Source organism: Rhinolophus ferrumequinum, chromosome 13 (assembly GCF_004115265.2).
Source record: "Rhinolophus ferrumequinum isolate MPI-CBG mRhiFer1 chromosome 13, mRhiFer1_v1.p, whole genome shotgun sequence".
NCBI lineage: Eukaryota > Metazoa > Chordata > Mammalia > Chiroptera > Rhinolophidae > Rhinolophus > Rhinolophus ferrumequinum.
In genome coordinates this window covers 36209205-36230869 of record NC_046296.1, presented here as the reverse complement: position 1 = coordinate 36230869, position 21665 = coordinate 36209205, and the positions used below count along the sequence as shown (strand labels likewise).

Sequence of the window (21665 nt, the reverse complement as noted above, 5' to 3'; positions counted from 1 at the left end):
TAATTTATTTGGCTTAATTGCTTACTCTTGTTTTCTTTAAATGAATCGATGGGGCAAGTTAAAACTAGGATAATGTTCATATAAGACAGAGTTTTGAGAACCAATTTTGAACTCACTGACTCCACAGGTTTTTCAAAAGAGCCTCCTGGAATAGACAGTGTTACTTCAATATAGTTGTATGCGAGTAGAAATAAACTCCTACAATTACCACGCGATTAAGTGAGAAGAACGAAAAACAAGGGTGGAGCTCTGAGACTGAGATCACCCAGAATAAAAGTGAATATTTTTCTGGAAGAACCAAGGTGGCATTTGTTTTGGGAGCAGTAGTAGAAATGCGCAGCGAAAGAGGGAAGAAGGTTAGTTGCCAGTAATATTGGCCAGACTCTGACTCTGTCTACTTTACCACTTTTTTCTCTGTCCTCATTACCGCTTTACCTAGTAGAGCCGTCCTTGCCATTGGAGAATCCGCTGTGATAGAAGGTGGATGTTTGCTAGTCCATTGACATGCAAGGCTATGTTTGGTGTTTAAGAAAGCACAGGGAGAGTATAAATTCATTCACCTATGTCAAAACTACTTGGATAAATGAGTAAAGAGATTACTGATTCTTCCTTATTTTAGAAAACTCATGGAGCAGTCAGCTTACTCTCTTCATACAGATAACACAGCAACCTAGGGAATTAATTATTTGCTTTGTGCACACCTTTTGATCATGTCTTTTAAAAGAACTCCCAAAGCAATCCTTTGTACAGGTCCACTGCTATTCTGTTTTTCATAAGCTAATGTGCTCTATGAGGTTGTTAGAAAAAAAAAAAAAAGAACTGAAAAAACAGTTCTTTCTTTGTTTAAATAGAAAAGCAGATGAATAAAACAGAGAGGAAAGGTACAGGGAAGAGTGGTGTATTCATAAATACAAGTTAGTCCTGTCTCTGACTTTGTCTTGGGCCGATCACACACCAATTCCGTAATCTGTTGCTGAATTTTGAACAAAGTAAACTGTATTCATATTTTTCTCAGAAATACTGCAGGTGTTACATATATTGGTATGTGTCCTTGAAAAAGAATACATAAAGCTAAGAAGAATGTTTATAGTGTAAATATTTCCTCAAAGTAAATTACAATCATATTTTAGTTTTCAATTGAATCATAAACAGCCTGAATGGTCCCAAAATTTTTAAAAAAGCAGTAGTAAAAAGTAAAAAGCAGTAGGAATACTGACCTTTTAAGTTCTTCAGAAGGATGAAGTTGCTTGTTTTTTGTGTTTTTTTTGTTCTTTTTTTTTTTATATTAGTCTCAGGTGTACAAAACAACATAATGATTAGACATTTATACCCCTCACAGTGATTACCCCCCCAGTCTACTACCCCTGTGACATCATATATAGCTGTGATAATACCATTGACTGTATTCCCTATGCTGTATTTACATCCCGTGACTACATATACATATATGTATAATTAATTGTAGTTGACATTCAATATTATTCTACTTCAGCTTCAGGTATACAGTGAAGTGGTCAGGCATCTACACCATATATAAAGTGATTCCCCCAAATAATTCCAGTACCCACCCCACATAATCTTTACAACATTATTATTTTCCCCATAATGTATTTCACATCCCCATGACTAGTTTGTGACTACCAATTTGTACTTTCTAATCCCTTCACTTTCTCCCTCATTCCCCCAACTCCTTCCCATCTAGCTATCATTACTTTTTTCCTCTGTATTTCCGAGTCTATTTCTGTTTTATTTGCTAGCTTATTTTGTTCTTTAGATTCCACATATAAATGAGATCATATGGTATTAGTCTTTCTCTATCTGACTCATTTCACTCAGCATAATATTCTCTAGGTTCATCCATGTTATTGCAAATGGTAAGATTTCATTCCTTTTTATTTAATTTTTTGGGGGTGTCTGTTAGATTGTTTTCCTATATAAATTGCCACAGCATTGATACAATCTGATACAGATTAATAACTAATCAAACAATATTCACCTAACACTCAAAGCATATGAGGCATTATAGGGACTATAAAAAAGCTTATAAACTGGATATATATAATAGTCATATCCAGGGTGAGCCAAATTAGGGAGAACAGTGATATAAATACCTACATACTTAAAAGTACTTTATGACTATCAGGATCTGTTTTGCATCAGTCACATCATTTAATATATATTAAATAATGTGAATTCTAAAAAGACAGCGATTCAGAGGTAGAAGAAGTAAGAGAAAACTTCCACTGGAGCTGCCATTTGAAGATGAGTTGGGTCTGAATAGGAAAGAGAGAAGAGGGCAGTTATGACTGAAAACTGCATTGTCTTTATTTTCATATACATAAACCTCACTAATTCCTTAAGGACATGGATATGAGCTTTCTTATAATTCTCCTTAGGCGTAGTATTCTCCTTAGGCTCAGGTCCACCAAACAGAGACCTGAAGGGCATTTACTGTATTAACCAGTGGGGAGGATTTGTCCTTCTGTATCATCTGTCTTCATCCTTAACAGGATTCTTCGCAAAATAGCTGGGGAGTTCAGAGTATAGCCCATGGCTATGGAATATAATTGAACTCAGACTCAGGGAGTCAATCCCTTCACTTAAGGTTCATCAGCTGGTGTTCCAAAGATCCCAGGAGGTGATTCCTTCCTACTCTGAATCCCCATAACACATCACCCAGACGATGTCTGTAGCGTAACTTTAGCACTTTAAGGGAAATACTGCCCCTAAGTCTGTCTTCCATTTGGTTGTGTTATCTTTGTCTTACCTCCCAATTAAACCCGGAAGCCCCTGGTGGGTAGGAACTATGTCATTGGTATTCTTTATCTAGGCCAAATAGCTTCTAGCAAAATACTTGACACAGCATAGGTGCATAATCAATGTTTGCTTTGTGCCTCCAAGTTGCAAATGTGTGTTTATGTTAAAGAAATGATGCCACATGCCAGGATTTTAAACAGTGACACTGAAGCAGGTGAAGAATACCAAACAGGCTATGTAAGTTCTTATGGTTTTTGATTATCAGATACAAGTTGCTTAATTTGGTAATTGTGGCACTATACATGTGGAAAAGGCCATGTAGTCGGGACTACTTGTTTTATACATGAGGAAACAGGCTAAGAGAGAGGGAAAGGGCCTTGCTTAAGATTACAACGAATATTGTGCAAGAAGGAAAGAAACTAACATTTGCTATGAGCTTAGCATATAGTAGGTGATTTAATTTCAATGAATGAAGAGAATATATCAGATGTGGGTCACTTGAAATCCTAGCACATCAGATGAAAAAGCAACTTGCTATTTCTGTAAGAGTCATCGCAGGTGCAGATGATGACTTTTGCTGCAATATTTCTGCCAGATATCCAGCAAAATATTTGTATTTTTCTGTACAAAAAGGAAAACATGTGCTGGGTACAATGGCCTGCTCTGGATAACTTAATAATGATGTGTTTGAATCTGCTGTTTACCAGACATATTCCAAATAAGCCTTTTGTTAGTTTTAATTACTCCTAAAATGCAGAAAATAATGAAATTCTATGTCACCTTTCCCTCTAGCTCTTGATTTAATATTCTGAAATTTCTTCCCTGGGCCAAGGAGTCATTGAATATTCACACTATCCTCCAAGCTTCCTCTGTCATCCTCACCTTCATCTTTCCTTCTCAATCTCTTTAAATTGACTTATATTTTCTCCTTAAGCTACTTATCACACTCTTTCTTTTCTCATCTTGAACTTTGTTCATCACGTGTTTATTCTAAGAAACTTTCACTCTATTTGCCTTGTCAGCACAATATAGTGAATACAATGCTTGACTAAGACATGGCTTCCTTTCCTCTCCCCTTCTGTCTAACAATACCGACGTGCAAATCAGTTCCATTTTCTTTTAGTTGTTACCTCTCTGTAAAGTGACATATTATTATTTTCACTAGTTTCCATCAAGTTTATGTATTTCTACTTAAAAAGAAATAGGAATATCATAATTATATCTAGCTGCCAATAATGGAAGAGCTCACAATTAAATTGAAATAAAGATAACAAACTACCATATACTTTTCCTTTGAAGTAAATCCTACTTGCCTGACAAAATACAACATTTAGTGATGACATCAAGGAGGAAACGAACATAGTTGGGATTCCAGCCTAAGAGGTTAGGTGTCACTGAACTTAAGCGTTACTAAGGACTTTAGATTTTTGACAATGCAGATGTTTCAAAGTTCTGGTAGAAATGCCTTTTCCTGCCCATCATTCACCGGATTCAGTTGCTTGTTGCAGAGTATTGGGCCATTTTCAACCCAGAGCCTCTGTGAATGAAAGCAATGCTGGCATCGTTGAAGGCTCTCGATGGGGCAGAGAGAGCCTATTCCTGAGGTCAGCGGTCATAATACTAGCCTGTCAGGAGCTGCCACAGTGCACGTCTGTGCAAAATCTGCCCATTTTATAGACCTTTGAGTTTCAGGTTTTTTTATTTGAAAATCCGCTTCAAAAATATGTATTAAACCAAACCAAACCAAAACAAACAGGGCACTCACACTGAGTATAAAAGCAGGCATAAACTGGTATGTACTGTATCTCCAAACGTCTTACTTAAATATTGATTATGTCTATATATTTATATATTAGGCATTTATTTTAAAAACACAAAAAAGTAATATACCAATGATTACAATGATTATAACTGACCAATGAAATTATAGGTGATTTTAATTTTCTTTTTTCTAAATTTCAGTGCATTTCCTATATAGTCACAAATATATAAACATATATTAATTTCATAACTCGGGGAAAAAATCCTTTCGTTTGATTTTCATTTTATTTTATTTTATTTTAAGAAAGACACTCCTTCCATACCTGCCAAATGCCTGCTGCTGTGTCAACCAGTTCTTAAGTTTTCTAATAAGATTTGAATTAGTGCCTTCTAAAACTGTAAATTTGAATTAATTTAAGTGTTTCAAATAATAACTCTTAGCATGTGGGAACCAGAGGTTCTGCCAAAGTAGAATTGAACATTGAGCCTTAAACAGTAGGGAAAGTCCAATTTGAGAAAAACACTGTCCCTTAAATCTTACTCCTGTTGCTCTTTATTTTTCTCCCCACAAAGAGTTTACAGAAGTAGATTTCAAATGTTTTTCTTTGGACATAAAAGAGGTAAAACCTTAAAACAAAACAAAACAAAAAAACCCAGACTGCTTTTTTTAAATAATAAGTTTCCCCTTTTCTTTTTCTTTTTTTTTAATATTTTTTATTGGGGAATATTGGAGAACAGTCTGTTTCTCCAGGGGCCATCAGCTCCAAGTCATTGTCCTTCAGTCTAGCTGTGGAGGGCACAGCCAAGTCCAGTCACCATTTCCAGTCTTAGTTGCGGGGGCGTGCAGCCCACCATCCCATGCGGGAATTGAACTGGCGCTCTAACCAACTGAGCCATCCAGCTGCCCTGGCCTGTTTCTTACTCAAATCTCATTGAAATTCCTCCATTTACATTGATGGGTTCAGGGAAACCTACCCCCAAAATAGAGCATGTTGGCCTATTGAAGGCTCAAGCTGAAGGAGTTTGAGAAAACTGCAGAAGCAGGAAGGTCATGCTGACCTCCACCTTTTTCCCTGAAACAGGTCATAATCCTCTCATGTGAAAGGTGCTCTCCCTGTACAAGGAGGAAGACATTCTTATCACCAGAAAAGAAGAATTTGGGGCTAGAAAACTATACTACACACAAACCTTGTTAAACTAATCCTTGTCTTCCTAGTTACTTCTTCACCATTTACTACCCCGAACCCAAATCCCTTTGTTCTGTCAATTCTTCACAAATTTATTATTTAATTGTGTAAAAGGCATAATAGCTTCCTGCTAAGATCACGTTGGGTCTTTATCCTCTTGTGTGAAGGCTCCCGTGTACATGTAAAAACTCAGTAAAATTTGTGTGCTTTTCCCCTGTTAATCTTTGCCAGTTTAATATTTAGACCCAGACAGGGACCCTAAAAGAATTAAGGAAATCTCTTTCCTCACCTATAACATCAAAGGAAGTCTGCATTTCAGGGTAAAAAGAAGATCCTTAGAAGCCAAGTAGGAGAACCCCAGATGTCATATATGATAAGGCAGAAGAGGGTTAATACAAGTGAGCCTGAAGGGGGACTGCCCAGGCCTGCATTCCTTCCCCAGGAACGGCCAGACTCATGCCTTAGAAATAAATCTAAGATGTCCAAACACTCCTAAAATTAGGAGATGAGACCCAACTGGTATTAACTGGTTCTTCACACATGCACAAACTATTAAAACCTGTTCGTTGAACTCCAGCCTCATTATAATACAATTAAAATAAAATGAACATTAAGGCTTGCCTCTCTCTCATCCCCCCGCCCAAGGAGGAAGTTCTGTAGGCATTCTGGGTAAGAGCATGCTCAGAAAAAGACTAGTTATATAACCAACATATGTCAATCAAATAATCTCAGTCTATATGTCACATCTCCTGCTGTAAGGAAATTTACCTACCCTTTCCTGTGTAAGAAAAAGCTACTCTAAAGTTTGGTGCAATTGTTTGCTCCGGCAACTTCTATGCTGGCATCTTTCTTCTTAAATAAACTTACTTCCTTGCTCTCCTCATTTCAGGCTCAGTCTGTGAATGTGTTCACCTTTTAGGAATGACCAGGGGTTAACTCCAATGACACAACAATATAGATATTAGGTGGGTATGGTGAGAAGAGACTAGGGAATAAATGAGATGTTTCGTGGTCACCATCAGCTCCTTATTTTGTTTGACTACACTTTAACCTTCTGATTGCAGCATAAGTGAGGGAAAAGCAAATGTAAATTGTAGCCTGTTTTGTAAACACTTGAAAATTTAATAAGACACAATCTTATTAAAATCTTATAATCTTATAAAACATTTTATAGACACAATCACTAACTAGACTGAGAAACACTATTTCTAGAAAAGTCTATTTCTAGAAACTATGATTGGGGTGGTGTGAGAATTTTCTTATATTTAGCAATATCATCGCTTTTATACAGATTCTTCTAAATTATTCAAAAGTATTTATAATCTGACATCTTTATCAATCAATTTGCTTATTATATCTTTCTCCAGTAAAAGTAAAAGGTATACCTCAATTCACCATAATTCAAAACCATCAAAACTTTGAATTCTAAAATAGACAGATTTTTCTCACTATTCAGTTTATGGACATCATAAAATTGTAACAGACAAGCAGTTTCCATGTTTATATATAAATATGTAAACAGAGTTTAAAACCACTCTTTCACTCAGGTCATTTGTATGTATGTATGTGATTATATATACTAATGTATAATTGCATACATAAAAAGAGATTAATGTACATGAAAAAAATCTGAATATCAAAACAAAGGGTTACATGTAAGTAAATAATTTAAGAAAGCAGTATTAAAATTCCTGGACACTACGTAGGCAAAACAAAAAAATACCAGTATTTTATAGTTAACTGTTCATTTACCTGATTCAAACTGTCTTTGAAAACTTCTATGGAATCTAGCAGTTATATCTAGCTGTCAATAAAGGAAATTACTACGATTAAATTTAAGGATGACGGACTACCATATACTTTGATGATGAAAAAAATTGTATTTGTCTGTCTACATAGGACTATAAGCAAGATTCAGTGGAGGAAGAACTGGTGGAGGAAAATCGTTTCATTTTTTTCTTTCACCCCCAACATTCAGTTAGCCACTTGCCTCCTTTTTTTTTCCTTTCCCCCATTGTGCAGTATAACCAGAGAATGTTTTAGGGGTGGCTATTTCCATAAAATTCTATGTTTTTCAATCTTACTTTAAATGGTCCTTTCTGTCTAAACCATCAAGGTGTTAAAATATATTAGGACAAGGTGAAACCCTATGAGAACAAGTGATACTTTTAACAAGGTTTTTTTAGGTCACTGTCTTACAAACACATAACTCAGGCTGTATTTTTCTGGCACATGAAGAGATTTCAACAAATATTTATAGAACAATGGAGAAAACTATTCATGGGTGTTGCATCTATTTAAAAAAATGACTATGTGGCACTGCAAAAAATAAAAAAAATAAACTTGGATATGATGGGGAAAAATGGCACAATAATTGTACTTTTTCCATAAAAACTTTTCCTTCCAACTTTTTTTTCAAGACAACAATGAAAAATAAATAAATCTCAGTAAAACTAGAAAACAACCATTCAATGAAGAAGTGCTTCCAATTGCACCGACGGTTGAACCTGGGTAAAGAATACAGCTTCTGGGGTGGAGGCATTTCTGTAGGTAATGGGCAGTGTAGTCTGAGCCCCTCAAAGGTAAGTCATCCAACCTGAGGGACCAAAGTGCTTGCAAGAGAAGAACTGTAAGGACAAATTGCAGGGAAGTCACTGAACTAGGGAGGCACGTCTCAATCAGGAAAGACACAGGCTCGGCCCTTTGCATAAAACAGTATGATGGGGGGAAAATAGATAACGAAAAACTCTGTACTATTCCCTTTGGTCAGTTGAAGAGAAGTAAATAACATTATCACAGGTAAGAACTGTGACACCAGCAGTTCACTGCAAACCTGGTGAATACCTGCCACTAGGAGTAGAGACTTAACCCCAGGGACAGGTGCATTGGTAAAGACAAATACAGAGACAATACATGAAACTGAAGCTGACTACTTCCCTTGTTTACCACCACTGTATTTCCCACATATTATCATTCAACAATTTTTTTACCTTAAACACAACAGTCCCCATTGGAAATTAGAGACAGAAAAGAAGTGGTAAGTCAACGTGACAAAAAAAAATTTTAAATGAAAATTAAAAATAAACACTAGAAAAAATTTCCTTCACAATTTAGTTAAAAACTATGAACACTCATGTTTCCATGAAAACATATATATATATTTAGAGAGACAGAGAAAGAGAGAGAGAAAGATAATCTGAAACATAACCTAGATGATGAAACAATGAAGGAAATAAAAGTAGGCTAGAAGGGAGCAGGGGAGGCAGAATAAAAACAGTTGAAATTATGGCAGTAATCAAATCCCCTCTAACAATTAATTCTTCCTCTCAGAATGCAGAACACATAGAACCAAATGATGGTATTCCCCCAACAAAGGGATTGAACATAGTTTCTGCAAAAGAAACTGAACAAAATAAACACAGATTCTCTAAACAGCAACAATATTGACTTATTTGTTCTGTTCCTTTAAGATCCTAAATAAATGGAAGTGAAGCTAATGGACAACAGTGTTATCTTTTAGGATGAACTACCAAATTTATGTGCCAGAGGGACAATTTAAGAAAATTCTAACTCAGTAAAAGTAAACTGAGTCCATTTTTTTTAAATTAAAGTTTATTGGGGTGACAATTATTAGTAAAGTTACATAGATTTCAGGTGTACAATTCTGTATTACATCATCTATAAATCCCATTGTGTGTTCACCACCCAGAGTCAGTTCTCCTTCCATCACCATATATTTGATCCCCCTTACCCTCATCTCCCAACCCCCTCCCCCTTACCCTCTGGTAACCACTAAACTATTGTCTGTGTCTATAAGTTTTTGTTTTTCATTTGTTTTTCTTGTTCTTTTGTTGTTTTTTGGTTTATATACAACATATCAGTGAAATCATAGGGTTCTCTGCTTTTTCTGTATGACTTATTTCGCTAAGCATTATAATCTCAAGATCCATCCACCTTGTCACAAATGGTCCTATTTCATCTTTTTTTTACCACCGAATAGTATTCCATTGTGTATATATACCACAACTTCTTTATCCATTCATCTATCGAAGGACATTTTGGTTGTTTCCATGTGTTGGCCACCGTAAATAAAGCTGCAATGAACATTGGAGCACACGGGTCCTTATGGATAAATGTCTTCAGAGTTTTTGGGTAGATACCCAGGATTACGAATAGAATTACCATATGACCCAGCAATCCCTCTCCTGGGTATCTACCCAAAAAATCTGAAGAGTCAAAATTTTTTAAAAAAGGAAACAAAAACAGGCTTCAGTGAAACAGATTTTGTACACTTAATGCAGGATAGAAGTGTGGCACATGCTACAAAGCTGATGCCAAATCGCTCACAAAGCCTTCGTATGTTTTGAATGACAAGGTATTGACCATGGTTCCTGCAGAATAAACTGAGCAAAATAAAAACAGATTCTTTCAACCCTAAGGATATCATCACTCCATTTATTCTGTTCCTTTAGAGGCCCTAAATAATTGGAAGTGAAGCTACTGGACAACAATGTTATCTTTTAAGATGAACTATCAAATATAGATGTCATAGTAACGGTTAAAGAAAATTGCTTGAATCGAAAATAAATGAACAGCCACAAAGTAAACCAAGTCTGCTTGCTTACACCTTCTGCTATTAACTAGAAGGATGATTACTGCAGCAAGAAGCTATAACTTATAAAAATTCTATGAAAATCAATAAAGATTTGAAGACTGTAACTTCAACACCGATTTGATTTGTCAAATATTAGTCTCACTTGCTTTATTCAGCACAGGCTTTCAATTTCTGAAAATATTAAAGGCAAATATTCACACTGAAATCCAAATACATTATTTTTAGAAACACTTTTTCAATATCCAAAGTTTCAGACAGAAAATAAATCTACAGATGGCTGGTGGTCCCCTTAGAATATATTGAGAACATTGTTGTCCCCTCACCCTTAACCTTTATTCAGAGGATTAGGTTCCTCACCAAAACTTTGTTTTCCCTAACATATTCACATTTTATTATGGCAATTCATTATTTATTCTAATTTATTTACATGTCTAATCACTACCCCATCTTGGTGGAATTCACTCTTCAATTTTGGGTAAATTACGGAATACTTGTTTGCTCCAAATATAATTCCTTCAAACTTAAATGAAAACTGGCTAATCCTAGCCTCCTGGATTTTATGTACCTAGTTATCAAAGGAATGCATTAAATATTAGAAATTAATTTGCTTTACAATAGTAGTTTCAAAGGCCATATTTGTTTAATATGTCCAGCATACTGCAAAATGAATTGAACCACTCGATCACTATGTTTTGTGATGCTCATATTACAGCCCATTATAACTACCTCACAAAAAAAACCCTCAATTCTGCAATTTTACTGGCCAATTTAAAATAGAAGACTAAACTGCAAAATGGAAATATTTAAAGGAAAGTGGCCTATGTATTTGAGCAGTGCTTACTCAATAATAAAAAGGTGAGACACACAAAAAAGAACAGAAAGAAAGGGCTCTTTGATGCTTCTGATTTTAATGATGTGGTATGTATTTGCAGTTCAATTTTTATACTCTCATAAACAATCCTTCACCTCAGGAAAAACATACAGCTATTAAATAAATAAGAAAATAAATAAATAAGCCTAACACTTTGATTCAGGAGGTACAAACAGTCAAGAAGTTACATGAGGACTTTCTTTCTTAAGAACACAGGAAGCCCATATTGTTTGGCCAACAGAAGCCCAAAAAGAGTCTGGTATTTCTCTTTTTTTTTAGGCAAGGAACTAATAAAATTATAGTGTCTAGGCCATTGTTGTTCTGTACACTAAGTTCAAAAAAAAAGTTAACAAATATACTTTAACTATTTCAGAAGGATGCCCTCATGATAGATCAGAGCTGGACTGATTTTGTAGCACAGCCAGTAAAAAAACAAGTGCCTTAAAGGTCACAGTGCTATATGTCTGCTTACAGAACTCCAAAATATGGATTTCTAGGTGGGAGGTCCATGGGTGCTTCCTTCCTTATTTTTCTTTACGTTTTTGATGCAACCTTCAATTTGCTTCATGTACTTCTATTCAATGTACCATTATCAAAAATATGTATTTAACATACCGTTAGAAAAAGAAACAAACAAACAAACAAGAAACATAATATGCTAGCTGGAAATTAAATTACCAGCATTCTTAAGGCACGGATATTCTATGGAATCTGCCACATGGCTCAAAACTTCAAATAGCACTAGAGACATACACACTGAGCATGAATAGTGTCTCCTGTAAAAAATATCTCAACGTACCACTTATAATCTGAGAAACACAAATTGGGTGCAAAAGGTCACAGAGAGCCTCTATATTTTGAATTAAAGCTCTCTATGGGGCTTTGCATTTACGTTTAGTAGAAAGAAGCTTACTGACATATAATGACACTTATTTTACTGTGTCAGAAAAAAATCTACAAAAACATCAGAACTGAAAGATGAAATGGTGACCTTACTGAGCAAACAAACATTCTGTGTTCAAAATAGTATAGTGTAGGGTGGTCTTCAATGAGTGTATGGTGTAATGTTATCAGCAGTTTAAGTAAAGGAACAGCATCATGCTTTCTTGGGATACTTCAAAGAAAGTATTTAAAAGAAATTATTTTAAATACAAAAGAACTGACTTAACTTAGAGCAGATAAAGATGGCAGAGTAGGAAAATGCTGTGCTTGTGTCCTCCCATAACCACATCAAAGTTACAACTAAACTACAGAACCACCATCATTGAAAATAGCTTGAAGTCCAGCTGAACAGAAGTTCTATAACTAAGGACATACAAAGAAGTCATATCCAGACTGGTAGGAGGGGTGGAGACATGGAATGGGCTGGTCCCACACCGACCTATTAAAAATTAGGTGAATGAGAGTAAAGGGGATCCATCCAATATATGGTGATGGAAAGAGAACTGACTCTGAGTGGTGAACACACAATGTGATATATAGATGATGTATTACAGAATTGTACACCTGAAATCTATGTAACTTTACTAACAATTGTCACCTCAGTAAACTTTAATTTAAAAAAAAAAAAACAGGAATGATATCTCAGCTATGAAGGTCCCTGCTAAGGAGGGAGGGATTCCAGACTCAAACCAGGCACCCCAGCCCATGGTTCCAGTGCCAGGAAGAGAAGTCCCCACAACTTCTGGCTGTGAAAAACAGCAGAGATTGTGACTGAGTGAGACAGAGGGATGCTGAAGACCCACACATCTTCTGAAAAGGCCCATGCACAGATTTACTCACTGGTAGACTTACTCAGTCTGAGCTCCAGTGCTGGAAAACAGCTCAAAAGGTGCCAAAGATATACAGGGAGGATCTGAATTATCTGGCTTCATGGCGAGGGCTACAGGGGCTGCTTTCTCCTAGACAGAAGGGCAGGCAGAAGCCATTGTACCTTGTTGAGCCCTCTTCTCTCACCCAACATGCAGAAGCAGGTGTCCACCACATCTGAGTTTCTGTCAACCTGGCTAACATCATTCACCCTGCCCTGGTGATTCCTGGAGACCCTGTCCTTCCACCCAACTTGCTGCCCCACCCAAGCTTCTTCCAGTGGCTTTTCCATGTAAACGACTTGTCTTGGCTCATGCTGTGAATTTTTAAAAAATTTCTCAAAGGTTCCCAAACCCCAAAGAAGCAGCATCTGGCCTTGACCTACCCTGTAACTTCTGCTAAGCAGCCCCAATCCGAGCAGTGGCAACAGCTGTCCTTGATTTGCAACTTAGCCTCTCCCAGGTATATGCAAGCCCAGTGCAAGTGGCAACCATCTGCAAATCACTTTGTAGCTCATACCAAATGGCCCTGGGCAGAAGATGACCTTGGACTTCAATAAAGCCTCTCCCAAAAGGCCTCAGAACAAACAGACCCAGTGGCCAGTATCAGACCACACCAGAACACCACCCTACCACCTCCACAAAAGAGACACCCAAAGGATGGACTAGGCAGGCACCAGATCACTGCTACAGCAAATCATGCTCCATAGGTACAGCCCCTGCACCACAGCTCCTCCACTGTAGTCCTCACAAACAATCAGCCTGAGGCTCAATCCCTCGCACTAACGTACAAACAGCAACCAAGGCTCAACTATAACACGAGGGCACACACAACTCTCACAAGGAACATACCTGGGATACCCAGCTCAGGTGACCACGGAGACTGAGCCACTGTGCCACACAGGACATCTACTACATAAGGCCACTCTAGCTAGACCAGAAGACATAGCACCTCTACCTAATACACAGAAACAAACACAGGGAGGGAGCCACAATTGGGAAACAAAGAATCATGCTCCAAATGAAAGAACGAAACAAAGCTCCAGAAAAAAAGAACTCATCAAAATGGAGACAAGCAATCTATCAGATGCAGAGTTCAAAACACTAGTTATAAGGATTCTCAATGTTGTCAGGGAGAACTTCAAAAAAGAGATAGGAAACATTAAAATGGAGATAGAAAAAATAAAAACAGAACCAGGCAGAAATGAATACAATAACTAAAATGAAAAATACATTGGAGGGAATCAACAGTAGATTAGATGAAGCAGATAATCTAATCAGCGATTTGGAAGATAAGGTAGTAGGACACACCCAATCAGTATAGGAAAAAGAATCAAAAAAAAAAAATGAGGCTAGTTTAAGGGACCTCTGGGACAACATCAAACATACAAATACTCACATCATCAGGGTAACACAAAAGGTGAAGAAAGAAAGCAAGGAACTGAAACACCTATTTGATGAAATAATGACTGAAAACTTCCCTAATCTGTTGAAGGAAATAGACATACAAGCCCCGGAAGCACAGAACGTCCCAAAGGAGATGAACCCAAAGAGGCCCACACCAAGACACATCATAATTAAAATGCCAAAGTTTAAAGACAAATAAATGATTTTAAAAGCTGCAGGAGAAAAGCAGTTAGTTACCTAGAAGGGGGTTCCCATAAAACTGTCAGCTGATTTCTCAACAGAAACTTTGCAGACAAGAAGGGACTGGCAGGAAATATTCAAAGCGATGAAAAGCAAGGACCTGCAACCAAGAAAATTTTACACAGCAAAGCTATTATGTAGAATCGAAGAGCAGATAAAGAGCTTCCCAGACAAGAAAAAGCTCAAGGAGTTCATCACCACCAAACCAGTATTACAAGAAATGTTAAAGGGACTTCTTTAACGGAAGCAAATAAGATCAAATAAATACTAAAATGGCAATAACTACACATACATACACACACACGCACATCAACGATTACTTGATACATAAATTGATTAAATGTCCCAATCAAAAGACCTATGGTGGCAGAAGGAATAAGTAAACAAGGCCCTGACTTATACATACATATATATATATAGATACACCTATGTATGTATGTATATATATATGTATATATGTATGTATGTGTGTGTATATATATGTACATAGATAGATAGATAGATAGATAGATAGATAGATAGATAGATAGATGTATATGCTGCCTACAAGAGACTCACTTCAGATTGAAACACACACACATTCAAAGTAAAGGGAATAGAAAAATATATTTCATGAAAATGAAAACAAACAAAAAGCAGGGGGAGCAATATTTATACCAGACAAAATAGGTTTTGAAATAAAGGCTATAACAATAGACAAAGAAGGACCCAGCAATTCCATATCTGAGTAATTGTCTGAAGAAACCAAAAGCACAAATTAAAAAAAAAAATTTATCCATATGTTCATTGAAGCCTCATTTACAATAGCCAAGGTATAGAAGCAACCTAAGTGTCTATCAATAGATGGATGGATAAAATGAAATCTTGCCATCTGCAACAACATGGATGGTTCTATAGGGTATTATGCTAAGTGAAATAAGTCTGACAGAGAAACACAATTACCATATGATTTGACTTATATGTGGAATTTAACAAACAAAATAAATGAACAAACAAAACATAAACAAACCCATAGATACAAAGAACATTTTGATTGTTGCCAGATGGGATGCAGTTTGGGGGAATAGGTAAAGGAGGACAAAGCATTAAGAGGTACAAATTGGTAGTTACAAAACAGTCATGATGAAGTAAAGTAAAGCATAGGGAATATAGTCAATAATACTGTAATGACCATGTATGGTGTCAGATTTGTCAGAGTGATCATAAGTTATATAAATGTCTAACTACTACGTTATATACCTGAAGCTAACATAATATTGTATGTCAACTGTCATGGAAAAAAAAAAATTTAAAAATGCATATTAAAATACAAAAGAACTTAATTATGGCTCACCAGCCTGACAAATTACTAAAAGAATCTAGACGTAGTGATTTAGTTACAAACAGGTGAACTCTTGAAATCATAATTCCTAAGATTAAAAATGTCATGCTTATCCAATTATGTCACAAACCATTCATTCACCCTTCTTACCAAGTTCAAGCTTCTCTGCCCTTATTTTACACTTCAAGAGTTTTCAAAAATATGTGTTCAAAGAAACAACCTGATATCTGTGACATCAGTGTCAGAGACTGTCAGCTAGCCTGTTCCTATTCCCTGGAAACCACTCTTCAAATTATTGGCCTGTCCAAAATAGAAATAATGGTCTCAGTGTTACTGCTTGTACCTTATCCACCAAAGGACCCATCAGAAGCTTGTCAAATGGCACAACCACCTATAAAATTATACGAAGATAGTGGTCATCATCCATCTCATTTATAATGAGCATCAACATTTTACATTTAATGGGAAAATAGGTCCAATCTAAATACTAACGTCTAAGAGTTATAAAGTGTATCAATATAATATGTACCTTGATAATAATTAGCACTCGGCATAACATGCTAGCAAAATTTTTTGGATAATAGTAAAGAAATATTCAAAACTGGAAAATAAAGTACCAAAAATATTATATGCATTTGACCTCCTTTTCCATTCAAAAGTTAACTGTTTTTATTCTTTTTGTTGTTTGCCTGAGGATCACGAAGAATTATACATGGTTGGTAAGTTATTAATAAGATAATGATTCATCATTTAAACTGTTTACATGAATGACACAAAACAACTCTGATGAAATTTTTTGAGTAAATCCAACTGTAAATTCAGTCTACCCTTTTATTAAAGACAGCCACAAAGCTTTAGATAGTACTTTTTTATTGACTAGTTTGAAAGATAAAAATATTTGCTTTGTACCTGTTATTGTTGACAACATGCCACGAATCATTTTGAAATTAGTAAAGACAATAAAATATTAAGTGATTCGTAAATCACAATACAAAACAGAAAAGTTAAAGTGAATATAGCTTGAAGACATCATTTTCTTAAGAGATTAATTTTAAAATAATTTAAAAGGGCAGTAACAGTAAGCCAGTTACTTTTAACTTTAAATGTTAACTTATCTTGAAATTTTAATTCAGGTTTCCCTATTAAAAGAAAGCACTATACGAAAAAGCTAACCTTACAAAGCAGATATATTAAAAATCAATTATGTATATTACAAAATGTATTATTACTTTACAAAATTATTCTTAAGATTGCTTTTAATCAGTAGGATTTCAAGTTGTAGATCTCCTGAGATTTTCTAAGGGTTCCACGTTTCAGGGGCATACCACCCACATGTCCATGTGGCATGAAGAACCTGAGCCTTTCGAGTCCAACAGGCTGGAGTTCAAATGTTAAGTCTGCCATTGATTAAACACAAAATCTCAAACTCTACCTAGCCTGTTGGAATCTCAGTCTCCCCATTTTTTAAAATGATGTTAATAAATACCTCCTGTGACTAATATTGTGAGGATAATCTAAAACAAATATGGTAGGTAGTTAATAAGTGGTGATTACTTTGTCAGTATTAAACCACAGACAAAACCATAACTCAAACTTTCTGAGACCTGTTAATTCATACTTTAGAATCTCTAACTCAGTATTCTCCTAAATCTGAAGTGGATATAGGATGCTCTTACAAAGTCTTTTCTCAGGGAAGAGTATGATTGATAAGGGAGAGAATTGTTTGTTGTTGTTTTGGTGGTTGTGTTATTTATTGTTTGCTTGTGTTTGTTCTAAGTGCGGGAGATTTAGAACACATTTTAAATAAGCATAAGTTAGAGTTAAAAATGTACATTTTCGGGGCCATGTTAAATGGGGGCTACGGTAAATTGCATCTTTATTATTTTGTATTAAAAATCCATAATAGTAAAACAACAACAACATCGGAACTTTGTTCTGTCCCTTGTGTTAAGAACATATGTGTGTTACAGAGAGCCTTAGTAAGTGAGAATGTCACTGTTCCGATTCAAAACCTATACTTTTATAATTAGTAGTCACTTAACTTTTTTTGTGGGCTATTGAGGACGCAATGAGAAAATACATAGAAAAATAAATTGATAAGTATCATATAAATATAAGATCCTTTTACTATTAATAAAAATGTGCTCCTGGTCCCTGCCCTAAGGAAGAAGTGAAGAGGTCCCCTTTCACAATAAAGAACTTAAAGACAAACTGTTTCCAACTAACCCAGGAATTCAGGTAAGGATCAACAAAATGAGATTCATTCATCTCCGATTCATTATGTGGTGCAAACTCTTTTAGAACCTGAATTTGTACCATGGTCTACCAGATTCAGGGTTCAAAAATATAAAGCGGAGTGGTTTCTATTAGCAAAAGAAAACCCTAATTCTTTTCCAAACATCTTTAAAATGAACATATCAATAAGACGGAGTTTTACACTCTGGCCTAAAGAAAAATATTTATGACTATTGAGAAATTGACTCCACTTTTAGCATAGATTTACCTAAAGCAATGAATGTTCTATTTCAAAACTGAGGGATGAGGCATTGATATATGTAATCAAAACATTTTGGAATTATTACTTTTTTTACTTTTATGGTCTTCTCCATCTGTGGTACATGCTAACATTTTTGAATCATTAAGTGAGAAATAGGAAGCAGAAGACGTGACTGGAAAGATAGGCAGGCCCTATGTCCTAATAGCTTTCGATGCCGTGCTAAGGATTTTGAAATGTAGGACTTAAGTGATGGGGATCCACTAAATAACGTTAAGCCAAGGAGAGAAACAGTTATGTTTCACTTTAGGCAGACCATTCAGGTGGCAATGTAAGGTATTTTTAAGGCAATCGTCATAACCTCAAATTAAGATATAATTCAAAGTTTGGCATAAATGTTATAATTTTGGTAATATTACTGACTTCCTATTTTTACATAATCTCCTTCCATATTGTGTAATCAGATGAATTCTTTGAAAAATATGAATTGATTCTAAATAAAATTCCAATGAACATTTCTTCCACAATGTGCTGAAAATTGAAGCAATAAAATAATCTTGAGTAGGTGAGGCAAACAGAGAGACAGGAGTTTTGAGTCTCAGGAAAATGCACCAATGAACATTATCAAACTTAATCTCACTTTGAGGTCAAAGGGTAATCAAATCAACATCTTCTCCAGCTTAAGTTCAGCCAAACAGACCTCTTTCTCCATGGATGTTTGTTTAAACTCTTTGCGTGTTGGATAATTTATCTGTAGTATGGGAATAATAAGACAAGCCTCACTTATCTCTCTTAATTTTGAGACACACAAGCTCTGAGACATACAAGCAGTGTATGCCTTCTTCACTGTTGACCCAAGAGCCTGCTGGGCTGCCTGGCACACAGTAAGGGTAGAATGGATAAAAAAACAGGAAAGGATTGTCAAATGAGATAATGAATATGAAATTGCTCGTATACCATGAAGTATGATATAAATGTTAGTTATTATTGTTTTTGTTTTGCCTGTTCTATAGTCTCTAATTTCTTTTAAAGACCCAGTTATTATGACGCTCTGAAAAGAAAATGTTTTTTGTTTTGTTTTTCCCAACAAAATAAAAAAATAATTAAAAAATCTTCCATCCCTCAAGATGCATTTAAGTAATGCATTTTCATGGAAATGCTGAAGGAATGAACAATAGTCATTAACATTTAGTCTGCTTGTAATCTTCAACGTCTTTCTTGTGTAAAATACAAAACACACATGCCAAAATGAATCAATACCTTCCTTTTCAGGTACAGAATATTAAAGTTTCAGTTTCAACAAAGGAACTGAACTTACCATTGGATGTCCTTTATGAAGACTGAAGAATGTATTAACACAATCTTTACTTAGTAATTTGTTAGAGTTACTCCTTAAATGGTGGCCTCTATTTCTGTGATTATTTTTCCTTGCTTATCTAAGTTTTTCCTTTTCTGATACACATAACTGCTGCAAATTTGCATCTGGAACCAGAGCTTACGACTTAATATATGCTGTCCCTTGTATATGCCTGTAGACAATTTCTGTCTAAATACCTTGTTTCTTAACAGACAGCACCCCTGGTCCCTATTCACAGGGCCTGTCTCTATACCAAGTTTCATGAGAAACTCCAGGCTCATTATTCTCAAGGCTGGAATCTAGGCCTTAATATTGATTTATCTATTTACCTACCTCACTCCTCCAGCCCTTTTTCCTACTCAAAGTTCTTAGAGAAAAGTGCTTCTTTTATTCATCCCCCTCCACACCAACAAAAGCAAAAGGGATGAACAATAAATGGACTGAGGGGTAGCTATGGTGCTTAGTTTTGACTGCATATGCTAGATCAAGTGCTTTCCCTTGGAAATTATGGTGATCATCTGATATAGCTCTGGGGCAGTGACCTTTGAGGATTCTTAGTCCGCAGTCTTTGAGGACAGGTAGTAATAACATTTCGGTTCCCTAAAAGTGTTATCTCTCCCCAGGCCTCAAGGCCTGTGCCCGTACTGTACCATCAGCTTAGAATCTTGCATCCAGCACCTCTATTCTCTTCACCTAATGAACTCCCACTCACTCAGTAAATCAAAGTTCAAATGATGCTCTGCTATAGAAGCCTTCACTGGCCTCCCACACCAGATTGCAGTCTCCTATTTTATGACTTTATAGCATCCTAAGTTCTTCTTCTAAGACATTTAAGATGGTTTTGAAATTAATACATATTTTGGATTCTTTTAATAATGGCTAGCTCCCACAACGGCTTTATACTCCATGAGGGCAAATATTCTATATTTTTCTGCATTATTTTCCCAGCATCTAGGAAAATGCCTACCACAGAATGCACTGTAGTCAGTAAATGCTTTATCTTCACTCTATTCTTGTTCACTAACCCAAATCTAGCCTCCTGCTTCCCTTATGACTCAAGATAGGAAAGTCTACAGGGTGAGGCAGGAGATTGTTTTATGTAGCACTTGATATTTTCAAACCATGAAAGATAGTTTTTTAAAAAATATATTAGTTGAAACGAAAGCAGGTAGTAATTTAAATGTTTCATTGAGCAAATATATATATATATATATATATATATATATATATATATATATATTTCAGAAATAATTTCATGAAATTCCATTTTATAAAATGTTTCTATAAATTTGGAGTTTATTTTACTTGCATTTCTCTTACTAGAGCATTATATATATTTATATTATATATATATATGTATATATATATTCTTCATATACAGGAAGACCATATAAAAAGAGTTTCAAAATACCCATATAGCTTACGTTTAACTAAATAGTCAACCTGGCAGTCTATGAAACTGCATATTTGAGGGGAAAAAAGAACTTGAAAAAAAAGAAATGCATGATAGAATGAATTATTCTCAACTGTCACCTGTTATGAAATGTAACCAACCATTTTAACCAAAAGCTACCTAAGAAAAGATCTATCTCAGCAAGAAGATTTAGATGAGGCAATTAACAAGTGGGCTGGTAAAAAAAAGCCAGTAAATGAATGTTGCATACATGTTATTCAAAGGAGTAGGAGACAAATTGATAAACCAAAACCGCCAGCCAAACAACCAAACCAAAAAAAAAGAATAAAAAGAAAAATTCTCTAACATCGTATTGTTATCTATGTAAGTACATTAAGAGATCATGAGGAAAAATGATTTCTACATAACTGAAAAAATATTTTAAAGAGCTCCT

At 35.5% G+C, this 21665-nt stretch overlaps 1 protein-coding gene across 26 annotated transcripts in view; it reads right to left on the bottom strand.

The window, feature by feature from the left end:
- NRXN1 (neurexin 1) overlaps nt 1-21665 on the bottom strand; it is a 1077731-nt gene that overhangs the window by 324339 nt on the left and 731727 nt on the right. The gene's annotated exons all lie outside the window — the stretch shown is intronic.